We start from the raw sequence: 27,563 nt of genomic DNA on the forward strand, positions 1-27,563 counted from the left end.
AGAAGGAAAAGATACACTGCCTTTTCTTACAGGTTTGATACTGACATGGTTAACTAGTTGATACCTGTCCTAAATTTGCTGAGACATATAGGGTCTACTACCACTAACACTTCCCAGGTTGATTCATGCCTCTGTTTCTTGCCTACCTGAGTTTCATCTGTTTAGTTTACACAAATTATGAACTGGTTTTTGAGTTTTTTGGTTTGTAGTGTGTTGGGGTTTTGTTTTCACAGAGCAGTTACTCTATATCTAAAAGTGCCTGCTTAGTATGGGGTATGGAAGACTTTATGTCTGAGATTATTAGTTAAATAGAGTCATAAGCTCTTCTAGTGGCAGTTCATTTTGATTATTGAAACCAACTGTTCCAAACAGAGAAATATATCAGTTTTGTTTTCACACTCATTAGTTTGAAAGCATGGTTCTGGTAGAAGAAATGAAGCAAATACATTAATAATGGCTAAAAGCATCATTTCTTCTGTTGATGAAGTTTAGCAAACAATGTCCTTGTTCCACTTTTTAAATTATATCTTCTCTAGAATCAGGTACAGTAAGCAAAAAATTATGGATAAGAGAAAACATAGAGCAATCTATGTGACATGAAGGGAAAGAAGGATTAAAAAAGCACCTTTACTAGTAAAAGATCACACACCTGATATTTCAAATCCAGCAACTATTTAAAGTATAAGTCTCCTTGCATTTGTTCATCTCAGTTTGCTGCTACAAGGACTGATAGCTCTAACCATACAAATCAAAGCGGGACTTCAGCAGCTGAACAAGATGAGGCTGACTCAGTTCATTTCCAAGTCTAGAAGTCCAACAGGGAAGAAAGATGAAGTTTAATTGTTTCCTATTAACCTTGACTAATACTTTACAGTAAAATCACAAATATACATTATAGTACCTTTTATTTTCCTTGTCCTTGCAGTCTGAAATATAGCTGTAGTCTAAATCCCGTTGACTTTCAGTATGATGTATTCTACTGAGCTCATTAGGTTTTGCTGACCTGATCTGTGCATTTCCACAAGACAATCTTTGATTTTATTTTTTTTAAAGAACATCTTTGAAAACTACTTGACAAGTAAGAATAAAACCTCATGTACTAAAACTACATAATCCCCTTCACAGGAGACAAACTAGACAGAGTACTGACATGTGATGGTAGAGTTCAGACTAGATCCAAATTTCCTTTCCTTTAGCCCGGTATACCAGATCAATGCTGCTATTAAGCAAAGTAGTCAGACACTTCTGCCCTGTTTGTACTGAAAGGAAAACCATGACAAGCTTAACATAATGAAAAAAACCACATAAAATAAAGAGAGCTCACAAAGAATAACCAGGAAATAATCACAGACAGTGCTACTTTCACAAAATTAGAAAACTGTGAGTCAGTATGGGGAAAAATGAAAAAATTAACTGTAACCTACACATGGCATGGGAAACCAGATAACTAGCTGGCAAACAATAGAGACAAAAATCACGTCTCTGATGGTACACTACTTTTAGAGTAATACTGCTTAGCTGATTATAAATACTTCCAGAGAAATCACACAGGGGCTAACTGCATATAGAGATTACTTTGTCCAATTTAGAGAGGTTCTTAGAGGTTCAAATCATGCCATTATTCTAGTTTTCTGTTTCATATATGTATGTATACACACGCACAAATATTTCTGTGTATACCTTTTACAGAGAATCCTGTGAATCAAGCATTCAACAAAATCAAAATGTACAGACTTGATATATCTTTATCTCCTCTAATAAGATGTTTTGTAGTTCTTTATTGAGAATCCCAATTTCTTACAAAAATATTATATGTAATAGTTGTTTATTTTCTTATTTTTCCCATAACTGTATTCATTGTAGTGCATATATTCTTATTCTGATGAAGTTCTTAAAATACCATGATTACTATAGTTCTTGCTATGTTGAAAATGTAGAATCTTTAAAGTTTGCTTTCTTATTAAAAAAACAACAACAACAACCACCAACCAACCAAAGAAACAAACAAAAGAGCAGTATCTTATGTAATTATTAAAAGCACCAAAAATGTGGGGAACAAGCAAGGTGTTAAACTTCCACAAATAACATCTAACAGCAAGTTTGGTCCATATTCTTCTAGCTCACCAACATTAATACCATTTTAAAACTATGACCTTTTCCTTCTAAACTCTTGTGCTACCTACACAACATCATTTTAAAGAAATAGTTTCTCCTTTATGTAAATATATAAGAGAAAATAAAACCATAAACCTGCATTAGCCTCTTATACTAAAATAATATAGTGGTTTTCAAGTCCAAGAAGAGGAGAAAAACATGCTAAATTTTAACCATATATTTTAATTGCATATTGAATTAATTTGCCTTGACAGAAAATCTATAACCACAGTAGACACTTCCTCAGTGGAGTTTCCAATTCCTTCTCCTGCCCAACAAATAAATTCCCTAAAATTTCTGTAGTGAGATCTTTGAGTAGATGGTTTAATAGGTTTTGACAGCAAGTCAATACCTTTATCTGAAAAGCATGTTGTCTGAAATTATTTCTTGGTGTGTGACAAAAGATTAATTTAGAATTCATTTGAGAGGACAAAACTCAGTCCTACCTCAGGAGCTGAATCACTTCTTGTACTGAACTTCCTCCATAATTGTAGGTAGTCAATCAACATCTGAATCAATGTCAAAAACAAGGTCAGAATAGTCACTGAAGTATTTCAGGTTGTCTCCAATGGCATATACCATGGAAAACATAAAACAGATATACAACGTTATAAATACATAATGTGAAAATGTTCTACATTTTCCACTATCTTGCCACAATATGGATACCCTGAAATATTTTAAACATAACACTGAATTCTGAATAGTGTAGGTTAGTGCATATAACAATTACATTTCTTAGAACATTTCCCATGACATAGATACTTGCTGATATCTGACTTACTCCCCTGACTTATAGACAGGATAGATCTGTGCCCAAGTTCTTCTCCACTGGAATATGTTGACCCAGTAATTTGGATGACACTGTCCCCTTGTGATTTACACTTAGAAGGCTTTCTGCCCCATGACATAGACAAAACTGCCATCTTCAGATCTACTTTGGTCCATTGTTTCTTTGTTCTGATAAAATTTTCCTCACCTGTCTCTTCCCCCATTCCTCCTCCAGCTCTTCTGCAGAGCGCAATGTGAAACACCTTGTCATCACATAATGAATATACTTCCATGTGACATGCAAACCAACTGTGGTACATAATATTCAGTTAATCCAATACAATCACTAAGTGACATGCTGCCATGCCATGGAAGTTGACAGTCTTGGTCTTCATAAGTATAAATACTTTAAACTATGTCCAGAGAATATAAAATCTTTAAATAAACAAACAAACAAATAAATAAATAAATAAATTCAGTCTCAATGAGGTAGTGAGTTAATGTGCACCTATTTGCAGTTGGTGGAGCACATTGTCGTGGAAGGGTTTCAAAAACACAGAGAATTACTAAAAACTTGGTTTGCAGTAGGTATTGGTTCTCCTTTTAAGGACATTGTTTCAAGCCAAGAAACTGATTTTCGCAATAATTCTATGCATCTGCCTTGCTTTTCAGGAGCCATATTGCAATACTACTTGTTCAGGTTAGCAGACTATGCAGTGTCTGCTAAAGGGATTCAAATTCTATGGTGTTTTGCTGAGCTGTGACAAGTGAACTTGAAAATTAGAGATGACAGGTCACATATAATAAAAGGTAAAGTAGCATTTTGTTTTCAGAATTTAATTTAAATAAATTACATTCTTGCAAAGATGTCTTGAAAGGTTGATCTATTTTGTAAGCTCTGCAATGCCTTTTTTTATTTTTTAAGCAGAAGGAACAGTTATGTTTCTAAAAAAAACACCCTACCCCCCCAAAAAAAAGCTCTCCAAAATGCTTATCATGCTTATTTTCAAGTTGAATAGAAAACAAAAAGAAAATGAAATATGTTTCTGTTTAAAGTGTTCTCAAAATAAAGCCGTACTGTTCTGCGCACTATACTCTGTGATACCTCTTCTCTTCAACCTTCATTTGTTTCACTTGAAGGAATTGCCACAGAATAAGAACCCCTTTAAGAATCTCCATGGAGACCTCTGACAATTGAAAAAAATGATACTTGTCAATATCAGAATGATAATTTGCAAGGAAAAAAAAAAAAAGAGGCAGAAATGTAGTTTAGAAAGGACAGTGGTGAAGCTGAAGAGCAAATATTTCTTTGTCTTCTTAACCATTGGTGATTTGAATGTGCAGCAGAGGCTCTAATGCTTGAGCTGCCAGAATAATTATTAAATTCAGAATATATTCCAGTGCCAAAAGAACATTGCACAAATAAACATGGAGGCCTTTTCTGTTTTTTAATTATTTTTCAGACTAAATGTCTAACTTTTTTTCTCAATAGGCAGCATTATCCCACAGATAGAATGTGAAATTTGTAATTAAAAGGTGCTAGCATCTTCACGTGCCATTGAATATAGTTGAATGACCTTGAGTAAATAATTTTTGTCTAATTCACTGCCCAACTGAGTCACCAGAGGGAGTCTCACCAACTTGAAGACATTGGATCAGACCATTACATTTTTGTGCTTCAGCTTTCCTGTCTCTGAAATGAGATGGTGATATTTATTCGGTACTGTAAATAATTCCAAAATCTATAGATGATAGTACAACAAAGGTTGTGTATCACTGGGTAGCCTATATGAAAAGAGATAAAATATATAATTTTCTCACACAAATTAAAATTATCACTAACAGTTCAGAACTTACTCATGTGTCCCTGAATTACCTACCATAAGGCTATATTCCATCTCCTTATTTCTTTAGTTGTAATAGGTTTGTAAAGTCAGGGTAAAAGAATTTTAAAGTATTAGAGCAATTAAAAGCTTCTCTTCATTTGTGTTTGGCCTCAAGCAACACAAGTGAACACAATTCTTCTTTTATAATTGATTTCCAGTGTGCAGCCTTGAAATGTTCCCTGGGATGCTCATATGCAGACCATAAAACAGTTCCTATTGCTGAAATGCAGCCACTTCTTTGTTGGAAACTATAACTGGTTGATAGTAACAAATAGGGCTACATGGTCTCTTAGTAGCTTCCCCTCTTAAATCTACAAGGCATAAATAAGAACACAAAATCAGGGTACTATTTATGAGAGTTTGATGTTTAGCTATAAGCACATAGGAAGTCTAAAGCCAGCTTTGTCTTTTTCATCTTAGACATCTTCAGTAACCGAAAGTTACATCAGCCATGGTGAATAACTTGTTTGTGAATGGTGAAGCAGGAAATGTGGGCTGCAGTCTCTAAGAACTCTAGCTCCTTTCTTAACTGTCTTAACTGTTCATCTTTCTTTCCTCTCTATCTGGTTGCAGCTTGATCATGAGTTCTTCCCTACTGTTAGGAGGGACTTATTTCTGTAAAAAACCTGTGTAGTAAATGAAGAAAGGACCTTCTTTTCTTTCTTCTCATTAAGAAATTCTTCTTTTGCTATGAACATCTTCCAAGTTTGCTCGGTCTCTCTCTTGCTTGATTTTGACTCTGTCTTTTCAATCATAAGGAGAGAGCAAGGAGGACTGTGAAGAGCAGAATCCGAGACCCTGTAGTTTCCTCAGTTCACTGCTGATCAGGTTGTCTGGTAGGGATGGTCTAAGATAGCCATCTCAAACTCATTTTCACTGGGGGCCACATCAGCCTCTGGTTGTCTTCAAAGGGCCAAATATATTTTTAGGACTGTCACATTAGGACTGTATAAATGTAAGAGTAGTTAGATTTATACAGCTCTAAAAATACATTTGGCCCTTTGAAGACAACCAGAGGCTGATGTGGCCCCCAGTGAAAATGAGTTTGACACCCCATCTACAAGAGATAATCAGGGTGGACCTGAAAGTGTTCATTTTCACTTTAGAATTCTGAGAACAAATATAATTTCCCTGTAAAGTTGCTAAATGTAGGCACATCTGAATATTCAGCAAAAATAAACCACTGCAAATAAATACAGGTGTTTGAGATTACTTAGTTCTGCTCTTTTATTAGTTCCTTATATAGTACACAGCTTCAGAAAATAATGTCACTTTTAAATATAAAAAGAGATTACTTTGATGCAGGATGGCTTACCCGCAGTTTACTGTCACTGCAGCATGACAGAAACAACTTAGACTTGATTTACAGGGCTCTGTGTTTGTCAAATAAGTAATATTCTTTATTCTAAAGAAATGGAAAATGAATAGTAATATAGTAGTAAGTAAAGAAGGTACTGCCAGAATGAACCTATTCTATCTCTCCTTTGGTGGAGAAATGGAACAGAAAAAATGGAAGCACAATAAAAACCCCAAATTAGTTTGCATGAATTACATGATGTTGTAGTTGCATTTGGTGTGTTGGTCTGCTGAAACATGGCCAGATGCAATAAAGAGCTGACTGGAAAACCAGCTGATACAGGCCAACATATGCATCAGTTTGACAACAAGAAAGATATCCTGCGTTTGCCCCTGACAGTTTTCCAATTAAAGTAATGTATTTTCTTTTATTTCCAGGACAAAATGTATTAATAAAGATTCCATTTGGTAATTTTCTTTTGGTGGTTAAATAATACTTTTCTTACTCTTTTGAGTTACATCGTCTGCATCCCTTCAGAAGTAAAAAATATGTTATCCCTCTTCCATTCTTTTTTCCACTATATATTCAAAAAGGACAGAGCATGTGGTCTCACTTGAGAAAATGCACAGTACTGATCACCTAGGACCAGTATTAAAAAATACAAAAGGATGTCTGTATACTTTAACCCAACAGCAGGATTTTGTACCTAAATGGTTATATCCGTATCTCCAGTCCTAAAACTTCTGACAGTCTCGTCTCCTCCCATAAAAAGGTTTCTCCAGCACAGATACCACAGAAACAGCTGAAAGGCTATCTTTGAGGATGTTTTTACAAATTCCATTTTATTTCCATGTAAGTTGCAGAATTGAAGGAAAGTGTGTATCAAAATAGTAGGGTTTCTTTCAGCAATACTGCAGTAATGGTGTGCTATACAGGACCTCATGCACAGACTGAGAAAACCTGTGGCAACTCCCAGGCCTCTGTAAGTTATGCCACTTGTTGGCTGTCTACTGCCTGATCCTTTCTAACTGTTGATTCATCACAACAGCTTCTGAAAAAATCTGGTGAAATGTGTTGGAAACACATTGAGGTACTTGATGTTGAGAAACTGAGTAATATGAAGAAATTCTAATGCAACTAGCTGTAAGAATATAATTGTCATAAGTATGCTCAACTGCATGTAAAATTATTAAGGTTAAGACTATAAGTACAGAAAAGCATTAAAAAGCTGCTGAATATACATAGGCTTTTTTACACAATGGATCTATATTTACCCATCAACAAAATGTGAACACATGTGCAGCTTTTTCAAATTCATATTAAGTTACAGGTCCACTACCATGATCTACACTCTCTTCAATACTTGGATGATTTATTCACTGGCCATGAATCCAGTAGTGTTTCTAACCATTACAATAATTGGACTTCTAATAAGTTCTTGAGTGGGCAGAAATATTTTGAATGGATTTAGAAACTTGAGTTAAGATATCTAATTGATACCTCTTTGATGGGAAAGTGTATAAATGTAATCAGAGAGTTTAAATGAGCTTTATTGATTATTAGAAAGCTTTTCTGCTCTTTGATGTCATCTGTAAATATGGAAAGAAGCACTGGATATAGATTTTCCTGCTCACATAATTGAATCAGTTAAGATTATTTATAACAATCAACACTAACTACTCTCTGCGAATAATGAAGAAAGTCTGAGCTGATTTCAGAAGTTATACTTATCTCTGGGCTCAATTTTAAGCTGCATAATTTGGCCAAGTACTATCAAATCCAAAAGAGTTACCAGAACAAAATCCAAGCCAGTGGCTTTCAAGACCAAATTACTTTCTCCCAATGTATAGAAACATTTAAATAAAGCCTTGTAAATCAGAGTACTTCTTCCACTGAAGCTAATCAGGACATTCTATGATCAACCAAAGACTCTGCACACTTCTTGAAGGGAGAAAATATTCACCATCAAAAGAAGAAAAAAAAACAAGAAAACAACAGAAATTAAACAAGGTAAATATCTTGCCTATCTTAGGTAAAGCTCTATGATGTAGCTTGTCTCCTAATTTTGTAGCCAGATACACAAAAACTCTTTCAATTACTAGTCTAGACTTTCCTTTTCAGTGAGAAAAGCCACGTTTTAATGCCGTGATTTGTCATTGACCAGCATTGACTTGGGAATAAAAAGAATATTCCCAACTTTGTCCACTCAGTTCCCTCTATCATCTCAGGAAAACAAATGAGTTTCATTTTGTCTTTATTTGTTTATGTGAAGGGTGGGGATGGTAAAATTTAGCTTAGTTGAGTGCTTCCAGACAGATCTGTACATCCGTATCAAAACATGATACCTTTAAATGCTTACCTGTGTCAAAAGATTAAAGTCAAAGTTTGATCACATAATTCTTCCAGAATTATTCAATTAAATATAGCTTTCTATAGAAATAAATTGATTTTGAGTAGGAATAAATGAATGTGGAAAGTGTTGTTCAATAAGGTAAAGAGAAGCCTCAGAGAAAATACTGATCTCTAAAATACATAATTCACTTAAAATCAACAAGTCTTTCTGTGGTTCTATATAATCACATGATATTTCTGTATAAATAAACTAGAGCTGACAGCAGGTCACTTATTAACCTTTCCATATGTGGATCACAATTGTTGTGTGATGAAAGGGAAACTCTCTGAGGCAGAAGATCTCTTTCAGATTGTCCTTAGCTTGACAGTGTCTAAATTAAAGCATTAGACTGTTCTCTGTTATGTATTCTACATTAATTAATATCTGGAACAAAAAAGATGTACTCCAAGGAACCATGAGTGGAAAGCAGACCAGCACACTCTAAGCTGGCCATTCTGGTTACTAGCCTGCTAATTAGGCTGTTTTTCATTCATCCTGCTTCTGGCCCCATAAATATTGCATCATCTGCTATATCCAGGCAGCTACAGTGGGGTAACCCTGATACTTCATGAACAGGAATATTGAAGCCTGGGTTTAATTTCCCTCAGGCTGCAGCAGCCTGCAACCCAGGATTTTTCTTCCTGTAGTGTGAACATGGTCAATGCAGTTTTTCTGCAAACAAAATAAGCAATATCGTCTGAATGATTTAAACAAGCTCTTTACATGTCTCCTCTCAGAACTCCAAGCTCTGGGTGCTGAGGACGATGAAGGTATCTAATGCATGACCTTGAGTTAGATGCCAAAACTTCAGAAAGGAAGTCTGAACACCTGTCATGCGTTGGAGGTTTTTGCTCGTTTATCCCTTTCCTGCCATAGGTACTTTTCACTCAACATTTTGTTATTCTTTATTCTGATGTTAAAACAGTAAATGGCGGTCTGTCTCAGCTGACTGTAGAAGAAAACAGCTTGGATCCCCTGTTGTGGCTTGGCATCTTCCTTTTAGAACTGGTCAACTCAAAGTTACACATACAAAAGAAGAAATTGGAACTATTTAGTACCTCTGTAGGGTTTAATTGATTTTAGCTTCAATGTTTTAATAACTAGCAAGCAGTCTTCATTTTCCTGTCTGCTATCTCCTCATTGATTTCTGATGTATATCAAATACTCTTAAGCAATAGTCTTCAAGTTTTTCATGTTTTGCCTGTTTTCAACTATTATCCTGGTAAGGAACTGGTCCTCTGGATATTGAACCACAATGACTCTACTTAGCTGATGAACACTGACCTTTTAGATCCATGAACACATTAGATCCATGGACTGATTCAGAGTACATGGGTCACAGACTGCAAAAAGCGTTTTTCTAAAAGCTCAGTCACTTTCTTGGAGACATGCAGTGATGAAGCACTAGGACTATAGCAGGATTATTGAATTCATACTGAAATGGCTCAGTTGTACCATCTTAAGTCTCTTGGTACTGCTGTGTAATTGGTATTATGATTTTATTTTTAAGAGTTTAATAGTATGCCTGAAACCTTAAGTTAAAACTCAGGAGATTCTTTGGAATTTTGTTTGAAGAATAAATATAGGAGGGGAGATTTTGTTAAAGAAATCTTCCTTTAATGTAAAGGTGGACTGAAACCGTTTTAATATGTCCCAACATGTTAGATATTAGAGGAAGGGCTAACTCATCTGTGTTTTGTGATAAATGCACATCATAGAGAGAGCTTTGATGGAAAGTAGTAGTCATATACATCTCTATTTTTGATATTTTCTTTTTTTCCCTTCAACTCAAAGTGTTTGCAGTATGGGTCATTTTAATGAGATTCCCTGACAGCTTTTATACTCCTATGTCCTTTCACATGGTTGCTGTCTTTTAATCTAACATACAGACCACAGTTTTCTGTGGTGCTGAGTTTTTGTGAGTCAAGAGTCATCACAACTGTATTTAATGTGATTATTAATGTGGATTTATCTGTATTTATATCTCGTAAAGTTGTTGTTCTCCATCAGTCCTCCTGTACCAGAGACAGAATTTTCAAGACAAAAGAAGTAAAGAGAAATTTTCAGTTGGATTTTAAAAATTGTTAAAGAGCTTCAAATCTGAATGAGATTTTCACAATGACAAAGGTTCTTCAATTTCCTAATTCCTCTGAAGTCTGTCATTGTCACATCTATCCACAAATTTTGTTTCAGAATCTATTCCCACACTGCATTACCTCTGTTGTGCATTCTCACCTTCTTTCCTTCACTGGTAAAGTATTCCTCCTTGTACTTCTTCCTTCATTCAGTTTAGCAGGAGAATTCTGGAGTTTCAAGAATCTCTGTCCTTTCTCCACCAATTGGTGTCATTTTTTTCTCTTTCCCAGCAACCTCTTGCAATTATCTTTTTTTTTCACATTAATCTTCTAACAGCCAGCCCTTAATTTCTCCAGTCCTTGGAGCAAAGTTGTTTATCTCCCACAAAGTACACAGCAGAAAGCTGCACCTATGGAACTGAATAAGGTCCTCTGAACGTGACAAAAGCACAAGTAGCTCAGAGGATGGTGAGTAAATCACCTGGTTTCCTGCTGCTTGTTGTCAAAGTGGCTTTGTGGGTCATCTTCAGTGGGATTGCCAAATGAGAGAAAGTGAAAATACATAAATAAAAGGAGAAAGATTGAAAATGCTGTATGATGCAAATGAATCTGAACCCTATGTCCTTGCAATTATGTGTAGTATTACTAGATCAGAGTGAAAAAAATTGAGACAGTGAGGATTCTTCTTCAACAACTCGTGAAAGGAACAAGTAAGCTGATGTGAATATCATGTTATTAATAAGATATAACATATAATACTGAGAAGATATACACAATACACTAGAATCCTGTGATAAATCCTTCTATAAGTAATGGGAAGCTACAGAGACTTCTAATGACATGCACACAAAATAAATAAATAAATAAATAAATAAATAAATAAATAAATAAATAAATAAATTTGTTTGTTTATTTATTTATTTTCCTCTACACTTCTTCAAATATACCATAAAAGTTGATGGTGTAAAGCACTAGTTTAAAAAGTTACTGCTGCTGTGTACCCCTGAGTGCAAAAGTCAGTGCTGACACTTTGAACCCAGCCTGGATCAGGTGCCTCCAAAATTCTTTCTCCTATTAAAAAGGCTGAACAACTGTTAGAAATTACTGATGCAGGCAGAAGTAGTCTGAGGAAGGCTAAACTATCCCAGTAAGATATTGGATGTATAATATTCACTTTATGGTCGCTCAGATATGAACAGTACATCTTATTATACTCCCACAAGCATGATCTAGTGATAATTCACCATTATTTTCCCAGCTGTTTGGATCAACTCTTCAATCTGAAACTTTTCAATACACTGGTGTCAAAACTTCTTGCAAATTACTGAGATTTCTAAACTCCAGGTATCTGCAAACTTCACATTTAATTTTTAGATTTTTTTTTTTTAATTGGAAACTGCTTTTTATCCTTATTCATACTTAGAATCTTTTCCAAACACTTAGGAAACTAATGGTTCTTTGGGTACCAATTTGAAATAAATTTAATGTGTTCCCTGTCTGCTGTGCTCTACTAGCAAATTTCTCCTTCTCACTATTTTTTTTCTGACAGATCCAAGCACTGAAACAGTGTATAGGAAGTAATGGGGCATAGCCCAAGTCTGGGATGAAAAGTAACAAATCAGAAGTGAATGTTGCTTGAAGTCAGTTTCTGTTGTGCACATTTTTCCTGGATGTGTGTGGAAAGCTGACAGGCAGAATTGCTTGCCTCACAGATCACTGGGTGAACCTTGATGAGATGGACATATGAAGGAACACACAGAAAACAAACTTTAATGACCACATTTTATTTGTGTTAACATGGAAGGTACACAGTAGCTTTAGGGTAGGTAAATAACATTTCATACAGCAATCTTCATTTAAGCAGATTCTGAAGTATAACTGGGTGACTTAGTAAAGCAGCAATGACAGAAAATGTTGTTTTATGCCAGGTTACAGGTCCAAAGCTGATACACATTATAGTAACACTTTATTACATAACTTGAAGAAATTATTGTCTTCTCTTTTATTTCTTATTACAGAAATACCAGCAGGCCCTCTCTTTTATGCAGCCTTAGTATCTTTGGCAATAGCTGAATGAAACTGGAAAGCAAATTATTTTCTTTCTCCTTGTGGCAATCCTTTGAGAACAGAGCTGTGACAGAAAAGAGACATATGACAACTCGAGCACCACCTGTTTTATCTTGTACAAAAATGAGGAAGGCTGTCAAATAGCTCCCTCCCTCTGTAGTAGAAGCACGTAGGAAAATTATGTTTGCATGTGAAGGAGGAAGATGTGAGAAGATTTCAGAGGCTAATTACAGACAGAAGACTATAATTATTAGATACTGGGATAGAAGAAATAATAGACATATGATGACTAAGAAAACTTCAGCATTCAAACAGTTACCTTTTTTGTTCGTATTTGAGTTAATTATGGATGTTCCCAGCATTTTGTATGGGCAAGCATTTTAATTTCAGTGTTACTGATTAGTCAAACACCCCATGAAGCAGGTACCATGAGCTGCATGAAGCACTGAAACATCTGTGTGTTGATCATGGGTGATATAAATCAAGCTCTAGCCTTTAGAATGCTAATTTATTAGTAGGAAACAGAAACAGAGAGTTATAACTGTTGTAAAAGTAATTATGAATTATAATCTCACAGTAAAAGCTCAAGTCATGCAGATCTGTTGCACATGCTTAGCTTTAATCTTCTGATGTCAATGAGATTACTCAAATGCTTAATGTGAAGCATAAACAGGGCAATAAATCAATTAGTTTTGGTGGGGTTTTTTTAACACACCAGAAACCCAAGGTATTTCACCAAACTCTATCAAATATCAAGCAAGTCTAAGACTGCCAATACTGTAGTTTACATGTCTTACATAAAATTCTTTTTTCCATATTTAGGGATGCAAGCCACGGACTGTTTCTGCAAAACCACAAAAAATGTAGTAATTTCTGTTGAGATTTCATAGCTTCTTTAGTACACTGTTTGTCTTTATCATACCTACATAATTCTTAGGCACCTCTAAATTCCAAACATGTCACAGACCTGATCCAAAAGAACTGAACAGACGTTTTAACAAATAAAGGAATTTATTCTGGAGTATCGCATTCAGCTGCAACCTCAGATTCCTAGCTCTTCGTTTCCTACATCGGTATTTTCATCATAGTTGAATGAAACATTTCAGCATTTATTTGAAAGTGATTCCTCACAATCAACCAACCAAACCAAAAAAATAATCCTTTAATTGTTGTTTATTCACTTGGTTGCCTTCCTATATTCTGTGCCATCACTACTGAGCATTGTATCCTTGCTTGATTTGCATTAGATACATTTACTTTGGAATGTTCCTTTCAAATACCAAATGTGACAAGCTTCTACAAAAGTATTTATGTAGTGCAACAAGGGCAATGTCAAGAATGCAAGAGGATGGTGGGGGAAGAGGAACAAAATATAACTAAGGTAAATTTTACATTAAAAATATTCTGTGGTGAAACTGAACTATTTTAACAGAGCAAACCTCTAAGAAAAAACAACGGTTATAACTTAGAGTAAGAATGGACCTAGGATGTACATATTCTATCAAAGTTTTATAACTGGAAAGATTTATATACAATCTATGTATACTCTAACTCTGCACAAAACTTATTCCACCCTGGTGAAACGTGGCATTTTGGTTATTTCACTTTCATATATACAGACATTGAGTTCATACATGTGGTTATTCTGATTGCTTAATGGCACAGGAAAATGCTGAGAACTCCCTTATTCTCTCAAGCTTGCAAGAAAAAGATTTCAGGAGACTTATTTAGTATAATTTTTTTTTTTTTTTTTTTTTTTTTTTTTAATCTCAGACATATCTACAATGCTGGTTTTTCATATTAAACATAGCTATTTTTTTTTTACACCTAGGTCATTAGGTTTCCTAAATTGGTCGTGAGTCCTGTATCTATTTCTTATATCAGCTAGTTTAAAAATGTACTCTTACCACTCACTTTCTTCTGAAAGCACAGTCTGAACAAACTCATAAACTACAGAAAGTAAACCTTTCAAGACTGCTCAGCTCACAGCTCTTCCATTAGTGTTACTGTCAAATATATAAAATGAAAACCACAGAAATTCTTTCTGTTGCTGTATCAGGTGTCAGATATTGTCCTGCTAGTTAATCTCTGAAAGTAAGAGGAAAGCTTAATAAAACGATAGCTAGAATTCTTTGACATTAATCCTGCTCTTACCTGTGGATTATAATGTAATCCCATTATGATCTTTCAATGCACTTTATGTAACATGAAAAGTGATGTATTAAAAGCATTCTTATTTTTTAACAGTGGAATGAATGATTTTGTTCTGTTGTTAAAGAATGTAATTTATCTCTAAATATGCTGAAATGTAGGAGTTCCTAAATGCAGGTCTTTTATTATAACTATTTACAATCTTCCATTTGGAAAACATTTGGATTGTAATTGTGAAACAAGGCCGGCCACATTTACTTCAAGGTTCTCTCTTTGTTTTTGCGAGCACATCACTCAGCTTTTGGAAATTGTGAGCTGAGTAGAAGGTTGGTCAGCAGCCTGACTGGCTCAGAGTGCAGTCACCTTCTCTTGAGTGATGTTCCGGTACCTGCACTGTCCCCTTTTGCTGTCAGGATGCTTCTCATTCTCTCCCTTAAGACCCCTCCCCTTTCCTCTTTTTGTAGGAACAGAGCAACTGTGATATTTTGCTAGCTTTTTCTTTGTAAATAATCTTGCAAATCTTAGGCTTATGCACAAGCATAGTAAGGGTTAAAATAAATAATAATATGCAGCATTAGTTTTATTCATTTGCAGTACCTTTTTGCACTAAAGTGTTTTCCTGCTTGTCAAGAGCAGGGAAAAACAGGCAGCAGCTCTGGAATCAATATTGGTTTTTAAAATTCATCTCGAGTCTTGTCAGTCAGGGGTAAAAGATCATATGAAAAGATGATGTATGAAAAGCATGAAAGTTATTGTTTTTCTGTAAAATTAACAGCTTAGTTGTTTACTTCATTTTGCAACATTCTTGGATGTGTCTATAGAGAACTCAATGACTTGATGGATCAAAAAGTCAAGCACATTTTTTAGTTAACTGTTACATTTAGTATTTATTTAAAATTTCTCAAGTCTTTCACCATTGTAGTCCATGATATGTGAACCAAATAAAAACATATATTTTCAAACTAAAGTTGCTTAGCATAGTAAAGAATAAGAAAAAAAGCTATCTACACAACAGAAAATAAACTTTTGATAATTGCAATGAGTGCTGTCTTCCATTACTGGAACTAAGTATCAATTGTCTGATATTACCCAACCTCACCAAAATAAACTTGGAAGATAAAACCATACTGTTGACTCCTTCTAGTCCAAGGCTTTTCAGTCACTGTTTTCCAAAGCTACTGACAACACACTTTTTATGGTTTTCAGTTAGAAAAAAATACTTTTAAGAACAAACATGAAGTTTCTATTATTGGATTTCTCTAACCCACAGAATATTCAAGGAAAACTTACAAAACAGAAAGTTTTTTGTTTTTTCTTGTTGTTTTGTTTTGTTGTGGTTTTGTTGTTTGGGATTTTTTTGTTGTTGTTGTTTTTTTTACAAAGCAACTGATGTTCTTCAAAAGATAACAGAAGCTGTGTCAAAAAAGTTGTATCAAGATTTTAAAATATTTTTAAAAGATAGTGATAGCAAGCCCCTAATGAAAATATTAAAAAGCATATGACCTTTCCTCATAAATAATCTTCATGGCAAGGCCACTACGCAGAATATGTTGTGGTAAATTGTTTTCTTCTAGGTGTAATATATTTAGGATATTAGAATTAAAAAAAAAATATGTGTGTTGCAAGTAAAAAAAAAATAAGGAAGATGGCATGTAGGGTAAGAACTAGCTAAATAAAAGATATCTTATACTCAAAGACCCAAAAAGGAGCTAGATAGGGAATACACCATAACTAAAGCCAGTTTAGTCTCAAGCAATCTGAGAGAAATCCTAACCCTTTCCAAATAATCCAGCATAACTATACCTCTACCTTCAAACACCTAATTCCTCAAGAATACCTGGTGTTTTCTAAAAAAAATGAGTTTCTGAACAGATAAACCATTTTCTAAGTTATTGCTTCTGAAATTTGACCCCCCCCAGCTTGGTTGCAGACACCCAATTGCACTTGTAAAGTGCTACATCCAGATTTGACTAGAGGCTAGAAAAGTACCAAGCCTATTTTAATGATAGGACATGAAATGGAATAAGTGTGCAAATAAGACCTACTTCTCATGCATATTACTGATTTCAATGATGATTTACTTGTTATACAAGTTATACAGGAAGATCATGGAAGTCAGTGTAGAAATATCACAAACAAAAAAATTGTCCTTTGCTTTTCAAACTGGCGAAGTTACGATTATAAGTTTGGGGAGAATTTCATAAAGGATTCAGTTTATATTTTTTTATCAGTTGGTCCTATGTTCTTTAGAAAGAGTTTGCTTCTTTTCTATTGTAACCTGGACAGTCAAACATAACATTCACTGTCCCTCTGCTCAGAGAGAGAAGTGTCCGGAAAAGAAGACAAAAAAGCAAGAAAGAAGGAAGAGAGCTAATGTGTTCTTGTAATTCCCTACCCTCCATCTTAGGAAGGAAGGAAAAGAAATAAATGGGAAAATTGAATGACCTCAGCTGTTTTGCCTCTTACCTTGGAAAGCCACCAGAATCTGCACAGCTCAAACTGTCAGCCCTTCCAGGAACTGGTACTAATGGCTGTATCACTCCAGCTACCACTTTTCTGCCTTTCCACCCCAGGATTGAAAGGGTTAGAACTAGGGTCTCAAGGAGCATATCACACATATTCTGCTTCCTGAGATGAAGGGAAGAGGAGAGAAGGAGGAGGGAAAGGAAAGAAAGTCGTGAGACTGTAAGTATTCCAGGCTTGTGCATGATCTTGGGGGGTGGAACTCAAGGTAGACCCATCTACTAACTGCCTGCTGGCTGGGGCAGACATAAAACTAAAGATATCATTGACTTTGCTCTTGTTGTCCCACCTGTCAGGAAGTAGTTGGGTCAACAGCTGCAGTACTGCAAAATATCCTGCAGGTTCAGCTCCTGGGCCAGGATGAGAGCATTAACAAGCATAATGGCAGCCCCATCTGCTGCTGCCCTACTTACTGGGACAGTGTAAAGATGCTCCAAGACTTCACCTTCTGCCAGCCCTCAGAACACATACAGGTCCCAAGATGAATTCTCTCTCTCTTGGGAAGGACTACCATATGTCAGAATAAATCTTGGTTTAATCTAGAAAAGAACCAGCAAAATTCAAGTTGCATGTTTCAGTGCATGAGTTGGGTTAAAACAGTATTATTTACAGCTATGTGTTGCAAAAAATGTCATCCCCAAATTCTTGTCCCATTAAAAAAAAAAAAAAAAGAGTCAAATATGATTGGTTTAGAGTTTTCAAGTATAAAAGTGTCACCTTTGACTTATGTAATTACTTCCAGTACCAAGACAGATGTGTCAAATGTTAGTACAGTGAAATAAATGTTCTTCTGTTTGAAATGTTTTCCTTTTTTTGCTGTTGTAGTAGTATAACTTCTCACAGGAACTGTAAACTTCCATTCATGTTTCCACTCTTACAACAAGAACAAAATGAAATAAATTCCAGATGAGAATATGATATGGAATCATTATCATCATGGTGTAACTGGTTATTTCATGTGACAGGAGAAAATACCTTAGATGGAGTCTGCTGGGAATTACTCCTGGTTATATCTGCAAGCAGTAGAAATGTACATCTAATATCAGGTAATTACCTTTGAGTAGATGACTGAACTGATCCCACTGTCTTCTGAGTTTCCAATTAAAAAAATAGGCTTACCATGTCCTCAAAATATTATTTCCGAAAATGTGGCTCATTGGAGTGTTTATAAAATATGACCTATTAAAGATACGGAAACAGTTGGGTTCTTATACTCTAGAGAAGACAAGACTGAAAGGACATCTGTTAACAACCTTCAAATATATAAAAAGTTTTTGCAAAGAGGAAAGTAGTAAACTGCTTCCCTGTGTTTTTTTGGGATAGTGCAAAGAGTAATTAGATAAATTGCAGCAGGGGACATTGAGTTTTGATATTGGAAAAAAACAGTTCAATGATATTCAAATACTAAAATATTAGTATATCACTAAGGAAGTAGCAGAATGTTCATCAATGAACATTTTAAGAACAAGTCCCTCATATGTCAGGAATAATTTGGTTGTATTTGACAGATAATTGGCAATCAACTGCATAGTTTATGATATTTTCATCAACTAAGTGGTTTTAGAGACATCTTCCAGCCCTGTTTTCTATTATCCAAGAGTAATTATAAATCTAAAGCTAATTGTACTGCTAGAAATATACTGTAGAAGTCTGTGGATTCCTTAGCTTTCTGCATTTTCTGTTTGTAATTTCATTAAAAAACAAGTAACTCCAGTTTGGACCAATACAAAGAACTACAGTGAGATCCAAAGATATTCCTATCTTAATCTGAGGAAATCCAAATACTTATTGATTCTCCTACCTCTGTCCATTGTGGGATTCAGTCTATGTTTAGAAAGTGGATTTAGAGCTATGTCCTGATGTCTTGACACATTTATGACTGTGTCAAAGATAGTCAGTGACTGGACGCTTGGCTGGAGCTTTCTGCTCCACACACAGAAATGGCACTTGGTCAGATTTTGTTCTAAAATTTATCAGAATGCAAGAAGAGACTGTATTTGAACCTGGCAAAGCTCCAATTCCTGCCGTTTTGATATTTTTTAAACTGAGATCCAGATTACTTTTCTCTTTAAAAGGTGGAGTTAATTGTATGTACGAATAGGAAGTAGGAAACAATGTTAGGTTCAGTAAGAACTCTGCATCATTTTGCTTCTTTACTGCACTCTCTCTACCCTGTTTTTTTTTCCAACTGCTGTTTGTTTAAACTGTTTTCCAGGGAGTATACATTCTAAGATATTGAACCACACTTTTATGTGAGTATAAATGCATGTAACAACAATTTATATTTTGGATGGCAATGATATAATTCAGAATTTCCTGAAGAAACTGGATCAAACCTTTTTTGTGTTCTGATGAGGTACAGCAAATGTATCATTTTCATGTTTTACCCATTTGACATAAAGCTGCTTCTGCACCAAGACTCTGACTTTTAATGAAAAAAATACGAGAATTCAATACCCTCATTATCTCAATTTTCATTATTTTGCATATTAAGTTTTATTTCTTTATTGACATTTGTAAAGTCTAAATGGATCAAATAGTGCTAATTTCTGAAATATATGTTCTATTACCCAACTATTCGATTCCAGTATCTGAGTAACACAAGATAAATTGGGTTTTTTTCCTCAGAATATACTGCACTTCGGTGGCCTTAAATAGTTTTGCAATTTGAAGCGGAAACCCAAGTCAGGTACCTTCTTTGTTTTACATACTTATTTGCAGAGCTCATCCTTACGGAACAGCAGATTTAGTTCCATAAGCAGCCTTCACACTAGTAACTCTCTTTACATGTAAAGGGAAGGGAAGCACTGTTATCCTCTCCTTACAAAGCAGCTGCTCGATTGTTTACCTCTCCTGTTTCTTTTAGAATTATAAATTGTTCAAAGGACAAGTGTTGAATTCTCCTCCTCAGTTATTGAAACAATATTGTGCTCTTTCCCTCAGTTTTCGGACTTCACCCTGGAGGTATTTCTCAAAAGTCCCTGAATCCCAGTCTTCAAAGATTTACCTAGATGTCTACTCTATTTTCAGAAGCATGTCTACAGTTAAAAGGAACTTCTCAGGTTTGCCTGGAAGACACTAGGAAGTCTGAGTCACACACAAAACATTTATCGATGAACTATCCAATTGTACATTTTCTACTTTATGGCAGTAATGTATTCATTTGTGTGACTGCAATATGGAAGACTAAGGACTTTTAAAATATCATTTATATTTTTAGCTTAGGACTGCAGTAAAAAATAATCAGGGAATGTAAAAACTTAGTAGTTGTAGAAGAATGGTAGATCAAGAGCAAGAAGAAATTATTTTGAGTCTAAATTCTGTATTTAATAGGTCCTCCATTAAACAGCTGAACACCTGATTCACCTTGCATCTAAAAACTTCACTTTCTTGATAAAAGAGATGCACTTTCACAGTAAATTTAAAACAAGCTTACCTAAACACAGTGTTTTGCGAAGGCATGTTCATTCTGTGGTATCAGAAAGCTAACACAGAAGTTGGCGAAACAAGGACAGTCAAAAACATCTCTGAAAGAGCAACCCTTCATCTTTGGCTTTCACTTTGCAAAGTATACCACCCAGGAAACCTCAATCTGCCTGCTTTATTTTGTTTTTTCAAAGGCTTTCAGTTTCTGCTGCCTTGTGAAATAATCACATAACAGCAACTATTTTTACACAGAAGATGAAGAAAGCAGTCACAAAGCGGACATATATTAGTTCTCCAAATTGTTTTCTCTGTCACATATACATACATACACCTGTTTACCTAATTTTGGTTCTTTCATTTCATATAATTTTAGATGTACTTCATTGTATGTCACCTCTTGAATAATTTTATCTTGGTGGGCGATCTGTTTTGATTGATATGTAAGACTGGTTCACTATGATCCTATACTATGCTAATCTATCAGCAGACTCTTGTCAGACTAATGATGTTATAACTTCATGTTATAACAGCTGCTGACGTCAATGTTTTGGGCTGACTTGGTCTTTCTTTATATAATAATATTAAATTATTGTGGATAATTGCTACATAATTTAGTTGTACAGACAAAGATGTATAAGGAAGACTGCGCAAGCCTCTGTGTATTGTGATATACATAGTCTCTTGTCCAAACAGCAATTATTGTAGAAATACAAGTTTCATTTTTTTAAAACACAAATTATTTCTATTAACAAAATATGCTTCAAGGCTGAAGAGGAAATAATTGAGGAAATACTCAATAGAGAAGACACGTTTGCATTTTATATTTTTATAGTAATCATGAAAAGAAGTAATTTCCCATATGTACTTCACAAGAAAATCCTATGATGTTTCACAAATAAAATATTTTTACAATTTTCCCCCCTATTTTGTGCTTCAAGGAATAAAAAGCAAAAGCAAAAATCATCTTCCCATACCTCTTCCTTGCATGCTGTTACAGACACACTTGAAAACAAACTGTGATGAGTTAAAGAAGAAATAATGGTCCATCTTCATTCTTTTTTTCTTTCTCTCCTCTCTTCTTCACAAATTTGTCCAAATATGAAATGAGAATGAAAATATATTTGCCAATATATGTCAAGAAGAGACTGGACAACACCTTCAGATACATGGTGTGAAATGTGGGTTTGTCATATGCAGGGACTGAAGTTGGACTCAATAATACTTGTGGGTCCCTTCCAACTGGGGACATTCTATGATTCTATGATATTTAAGTTTAGTAAACTCTACTACATATGAACTTTCTGAAATCTGTTTCCCAAAGACTGCATCACATCAAACATCAGTGTAAATCGTTGTTTCTAACAAGGGGAGATAAGGCAATAAGAAGACTACACTATCCTTATTGAGAGCATATATAGAGAAATACTGCAGGAAAAGTTTGAATTGTGGGTTTTCTTATTCCAGATGGAATTTAGAAGTAATAGAAGCCTCAACGTTCCTGTTAGATTTGACCTCAAGCTATTTCTGGTCAACGAGAATGAGATGTGTTTGAACAATGCAAGCACAATTATTTATATTTAGCTTATAAGTTTTTAACGTTCAAACATTAATAATCTAGTATTACAGGTTTCAGACTGATCCTGTGTTGTACAACTTGTGAAGGCAAAGATTGATAGTACACAGCACTTCTCTGATAGTTAAAAGTTAGCAATTAAAACATCAGGATATTTCTATTTTAGCAACTACTATGCTGTGATAGAATCCGGCTAGTAGACCAGAAGACTGGGTGCTGAGGGCTTGACATCCATGCCACACGTTTCATTACCACTCCTGCATGGCGGTTATGCTGGAGTAGCTCTGGATCATTCTCACGGACCGACTTCTAGTAATAGCTATAGACTACCTTGATGCAGGTCCCTTGGTGAAGTTTCATCCAAAAGGAATCCATGCCTCAAGAGCACTCTGCAATGCAAATAAAGTGGGGAAAGTGGAAGCAATTGGGAGTTTCGTTTCCGAAGCTCTTTGCTGATCCGAATTAAATTGCTAATGCAGATACACTCTCCACACAGCTGGCACGTTTTTCTATATTTCCCTGCTTTTGCTTCTTCATTTGAAATTCTAGCAGGATAGAAAGGCACTGCAAACACTTTCTTTTTGGTGGATCTTGGTTTCAATGTTTATTTCATTTCTTTTTCTATTAAGAATTTGAGTGCTTCAGTCCTAAATGAATAGATTAAGGATATGAATGCAAACAGATTACTCTGAAAAGATTACCAGGTTTGTGCACACAGTAGGTTGCAGCAGTATTTTCACAGGGTTGCTTAGCAGGTGATTTCACTGTGGATGTTGGATACTGAAATAATCTCTTAAGAGACCAGTCATCCAATGGCAGAAATATCTGAGAGCCATAACAGCACATCATATCAATGATCGGTGACCTATGAAGGTTATAAATATACTGTAACTGTCTATGTGGTCTAAAATCTGCTTAGTAAAGGGTATACCAGAGCCATACACTACAGCAAGGAAGTCCATGAATACAAATTTCCATGATGGATGGTGACTATTTGGAATGAGCTGTTATCCTTTATTAAGACAGCAATCTGCATTTTTAACACCCACAGCATTTGCCCAGCTAAGTTTTCTTGAACACCAGAATGAGAATGGATTTTGAAATTTTTTAACTTGTCCAGGTTTTTTTCACAGAATATTACTAATTCTATTCCTTTGAAATTTCACAATGGATTTTCACAATGGAAATGTACTATAGGGCATTTGTATTTAATTGCCAAATCATGACTTTGGGGTCATGATTCCACGTGTTTGCTTGCTTTTTATGGAAAAATAAATAGCTGTGATAACTCTAGAACTGCTGTATTAGTTCTGGATGACTGCATGGAACTTATCCAAACTTGCAAGTTATGCTAACAGTTTCAACTTTCTGTTGAAAAAGTATTGATGATCGGCCAAGGAGACCACTGTCAGATCTCCCCTTGACTAGGGAACTGATATTAAGATCCTTAAAACTGTATATCTACCTAAAGATGGGTCAAGTGAAGAAAATTGCTAGAGAAAATGTGGAAAACATGAAGAAAACAATATAAATTCCTGTCTTTTTACAGCTCTATATCTTGACAGAATGAGAGAGGAAAAAATTAATCCTAGAAATCATATTCCCTCTCAGCTTTTCTCCCTCCATCCTTAATTATTTACACAGATTAATGATGGCAAATAATTTCTGCATTGAACTCCACTGGAATCAAAAGAGATCAAGGCAGAATAATGGAGCATAAGAAAGCCAGTATTTAATGTTAGATTCATACAGATTAGTTTCCACATACTCTAAAATGGATATAACTATGATTTATATCTTTATACAAGGATACAGTAGGTAGTTAACACATCAGCAAGAGTTACAACCTTAAGCAGCATCAGCACTTTGTTGATGAAATGAAGTATCCTTCTGCCTTGCTAATTCCAGCTGTATAATAAATGTCATTTTGACTAATCTTCTATGATACAGTTATTCTGCTCATCCAATGTAGTCAATCTTTGGGCCCCAATCAGATGGCAAAACCCATGTACTACTCAAAGTCAGTGTCACAAAATGGAATGTTACACAGCTTTGATTTAGCAACAACTTAGGATTTATTAAGACAGATAAAAAGTTTTAAATATGATTTCTAATAATGCTTAATCAACAGCTGATTAACAAAATTATTTAAAACAATTCAATGGGATTTGTTGTCATTAAAACAGCAACTCTATTACAGGCTCAATGTCAAGGGTTGCACTGTACTTACAAAAGGGAAAGTTAAATCACTGTTTCACAGAATCACAGAATGTTAGGGATTGGAAGGGACCTCAAAAGATCATGTAGTCCAATCCCCCTGCCAGAGCAGGAACAGTTAGATGAGGCTACACAAGAAGTTGTCCAGGCGGGTTTTGAATGCCTCCAGAGTAGGAGACTCCACAACCTCCCTGGGCAGCCTGTTCCAGTGTTCTGTTACCCTCACTGAGAAGAAGTTTCTTCTCAAATTTAAGTGGAACTTCCTATGTTCCAGTTTGATCCCATTACCCCTTGTCCTATCACTGGTTGTCACCAAGAAGAGCCTGGCTCCATCCCCATGACACTCACCCTTTATATATTTGTACACATTAATAAGGTCACTCCTCAGTCTCCTCTTCTCCAAACTAAAGGCACCCAGCTCCCTCAGCCTTTCCTCATACGGGAGATGTTCCACTCCCTTAATCATCTTTGTTGCCCTGCGCTGGACTCTCTCCAGCAGTTCCCTGTCCTTCTTGAACTGAGGGGCCCAGAACCGGACACAGTATTCCAGATGTGGTCTCACCAGGGCAGAGTAGAGGGGAAGGAGAACCTCTCTTGACCTACTAACCACCCCCCTTCTAATACACCCCAGGATGCCATTGGCCTTCCTGGCCACAAGGGCACAGTGCTGGCTCATAGTCATCCTGCTGTCCACCAGGACCCCCAGGTCCCTTTCCCCTATGCTGCTCTACAACTGGTCATTCTCCAACTTATACTGGAACCTGGGGTTGTTCCTGCCCAGATGCAAGACTCTACACTTTGCCGTGTTATATTTCATTAAATTTTTCCCCGCCCAACTCTTCAGCCTGTCCAGGTCTTGCTGGATGGCAGCACAGCCTTCTGGCATGTCAGCCACTCCTCCCAGCTTGGTGTCATCAGCAAACTTGCTGATAGTGCACTCTATTCCCTCATCCAAATCATTGATGAATATATTGAATAATACAGGCCCCAGTACTGACCCCTGAGGCACTCCACTAGATACAGGCCTCCAACTGGACTAGACATGGTTATGATTAAAAGCTTGCTTACAAATCTATAAACACACACATTCGTAGCCACTAATCCATAGATATTTGAATGTATTCACACACACTAACCTATAGCTTTGTATGTGGAATATATGCAGGTGAAATTTCCATCTCAAGTTAAGCAAGTTACTCACTTTAATGCGTCAGCATTCCTCAATGGGTGATTTGCTGAAAGTTGAGAAATCTGTCCTCACCCACAGCTTCGTTACATCAGTTCAGAAGGAGACAGAGTCACAACCGGCTGTGATCCAGGAGGGTTCAAAGGGGCTCACTTTAGGATCACTATTTATAGGGTGATGAGATTGTTGACTTTTGTCAATATTTTTCCACTGTAGCAAATCTTAGGATGAGGTAATATTCTGGCAGCAACCCAAACACTCTAGTTCATATAGTTCTGGTACTGTTTTGCTCAGCCTGACTCCTTGGTAGTTGGTCAGCCTGCTGTCCACCAGGACTCTCAGGTTCTTATCTTCAATTCTGCTTTCCAGTAGGTCAACACCTAACCTGCACTGGTGCCTGGGGTTATTCCTCCCTAGGTGAAGGACCCTACACTTCCCTTTGTTGAACTTCATTAGGTTCTTCTCCATGCACGTCTCTAGACTGTCCAGATCTTGCTGAATGGCAGCACAGCCTTTTGGTGTATCAGCCACTCCCACTAATTTTGTATCCTCAGCAAACTTGCTGGGAGTACATTCAGTCTCTTGATCCCAGTCATTGATGAACAAGACAGGATGCAGTACTGACCCCTGAGGACCACTGCTAGATACAGGTCTCCACATAGACTCTGTGCCATTGATCACAACCCTCTGAGCTCTGCCATTCAGTCAGTTTTCAATCCATCCCACCATGCACCCATCCAACTCGCACTTCCTGAGCTTACCTATGAGGATGTTGAGAGACACAGTGTCAAAAGCCTTCCTGAAGTCAAGTCAGACTGGTGCTCTTTGTCTACTCAGCCAGCCATGAGATCATAGAAGGCTATCAAACTGGTCAAGCATGAGTTCTCCTTCATGAATCCATGCTGACTACTCCTGATAACCTTTTCCTCCACATGCTTAGAGATTACATACAGAATGAGTTGTTCCATCGCCTTTCCAGGGATGGAGGTGAGGCTGACTGGCCTGTAATTTTCTGGATCCTCCTTCTTGCCCTTTTTGAAGATTGGAGCAACATTTGCTTTCCTCCAGCCCTCAGGCATCTCTCCTGTTCTCCGTGATCTTTTGAAGATGATGGAGAGTGGCTTAGCAATAACATCTGCCAGCTCCCTCGGCACTTGTGGGTGCATCCCATTGAGACCCATGGATTTGTGAGTGTACACTTTGCCTGAATGATCTCTAACCCATTATGCCTTTACCAAGGGGAAGTCTTCCTTTCTCTGGACATTCTATCTTACCACCAGGGTCTGGGGTTCCTGAGGCCTGGTCTTAGCAGTGAAGTCTGAAACAAAGGTGGCATTCAGCAGCTTCAATGTCAACTCACAGTAACCAGAACTCACTTCATTAGGCCAACTGGGACATTGACAAGTCAGGAAACTTTAATATAGTGGATCTTTATGTCTGTATAGCTGTGTTTTCCCCTCTGCTTTTCAGTTTTGGACATGACTTTTCCCTTATTGTGAGTCTTAGAGGCAAACAGTAGTGATCCTGAAAAATTCTAAGGGGCTTGTCGGATCATGCTCGAGTCTCTAGTGAACCATTCTCTGCAGCTCAGGAAATTAACAATTTAAATTTTTCAAGAGCAAGAGTGAAAGGTAATGCCAAAGGAAAGCAATTTTGAAAGAATCACTGTGACACCCTGGGCAAAAAATGGAACAGCAAGTATGGATCCCTTCTCCCCCCAGATAGCATTATGCTGTTATTAGCATTTCTTATTCTGTTTCATTGAACCAAAGGGGTTTCAGTTCTGTTTGGACAGGAATGGAACTTGATGTAGCAATGGGTTTTCATTAAATTGAACTTACAGTA

The sequence above is a fragment of the Streptopelia decaocto genome, assembly GCF_964273445.1.
Source record: "Streptopelia decaocto genome assembly, chromosome: 2".
In the NCBI taxonomy this organism is placed as follows: Eukaryota; Metazoa; Chordata; class Aves; order Columbiformes; family Columbidae; genus Streptopelia; species Streptopelia decaocto.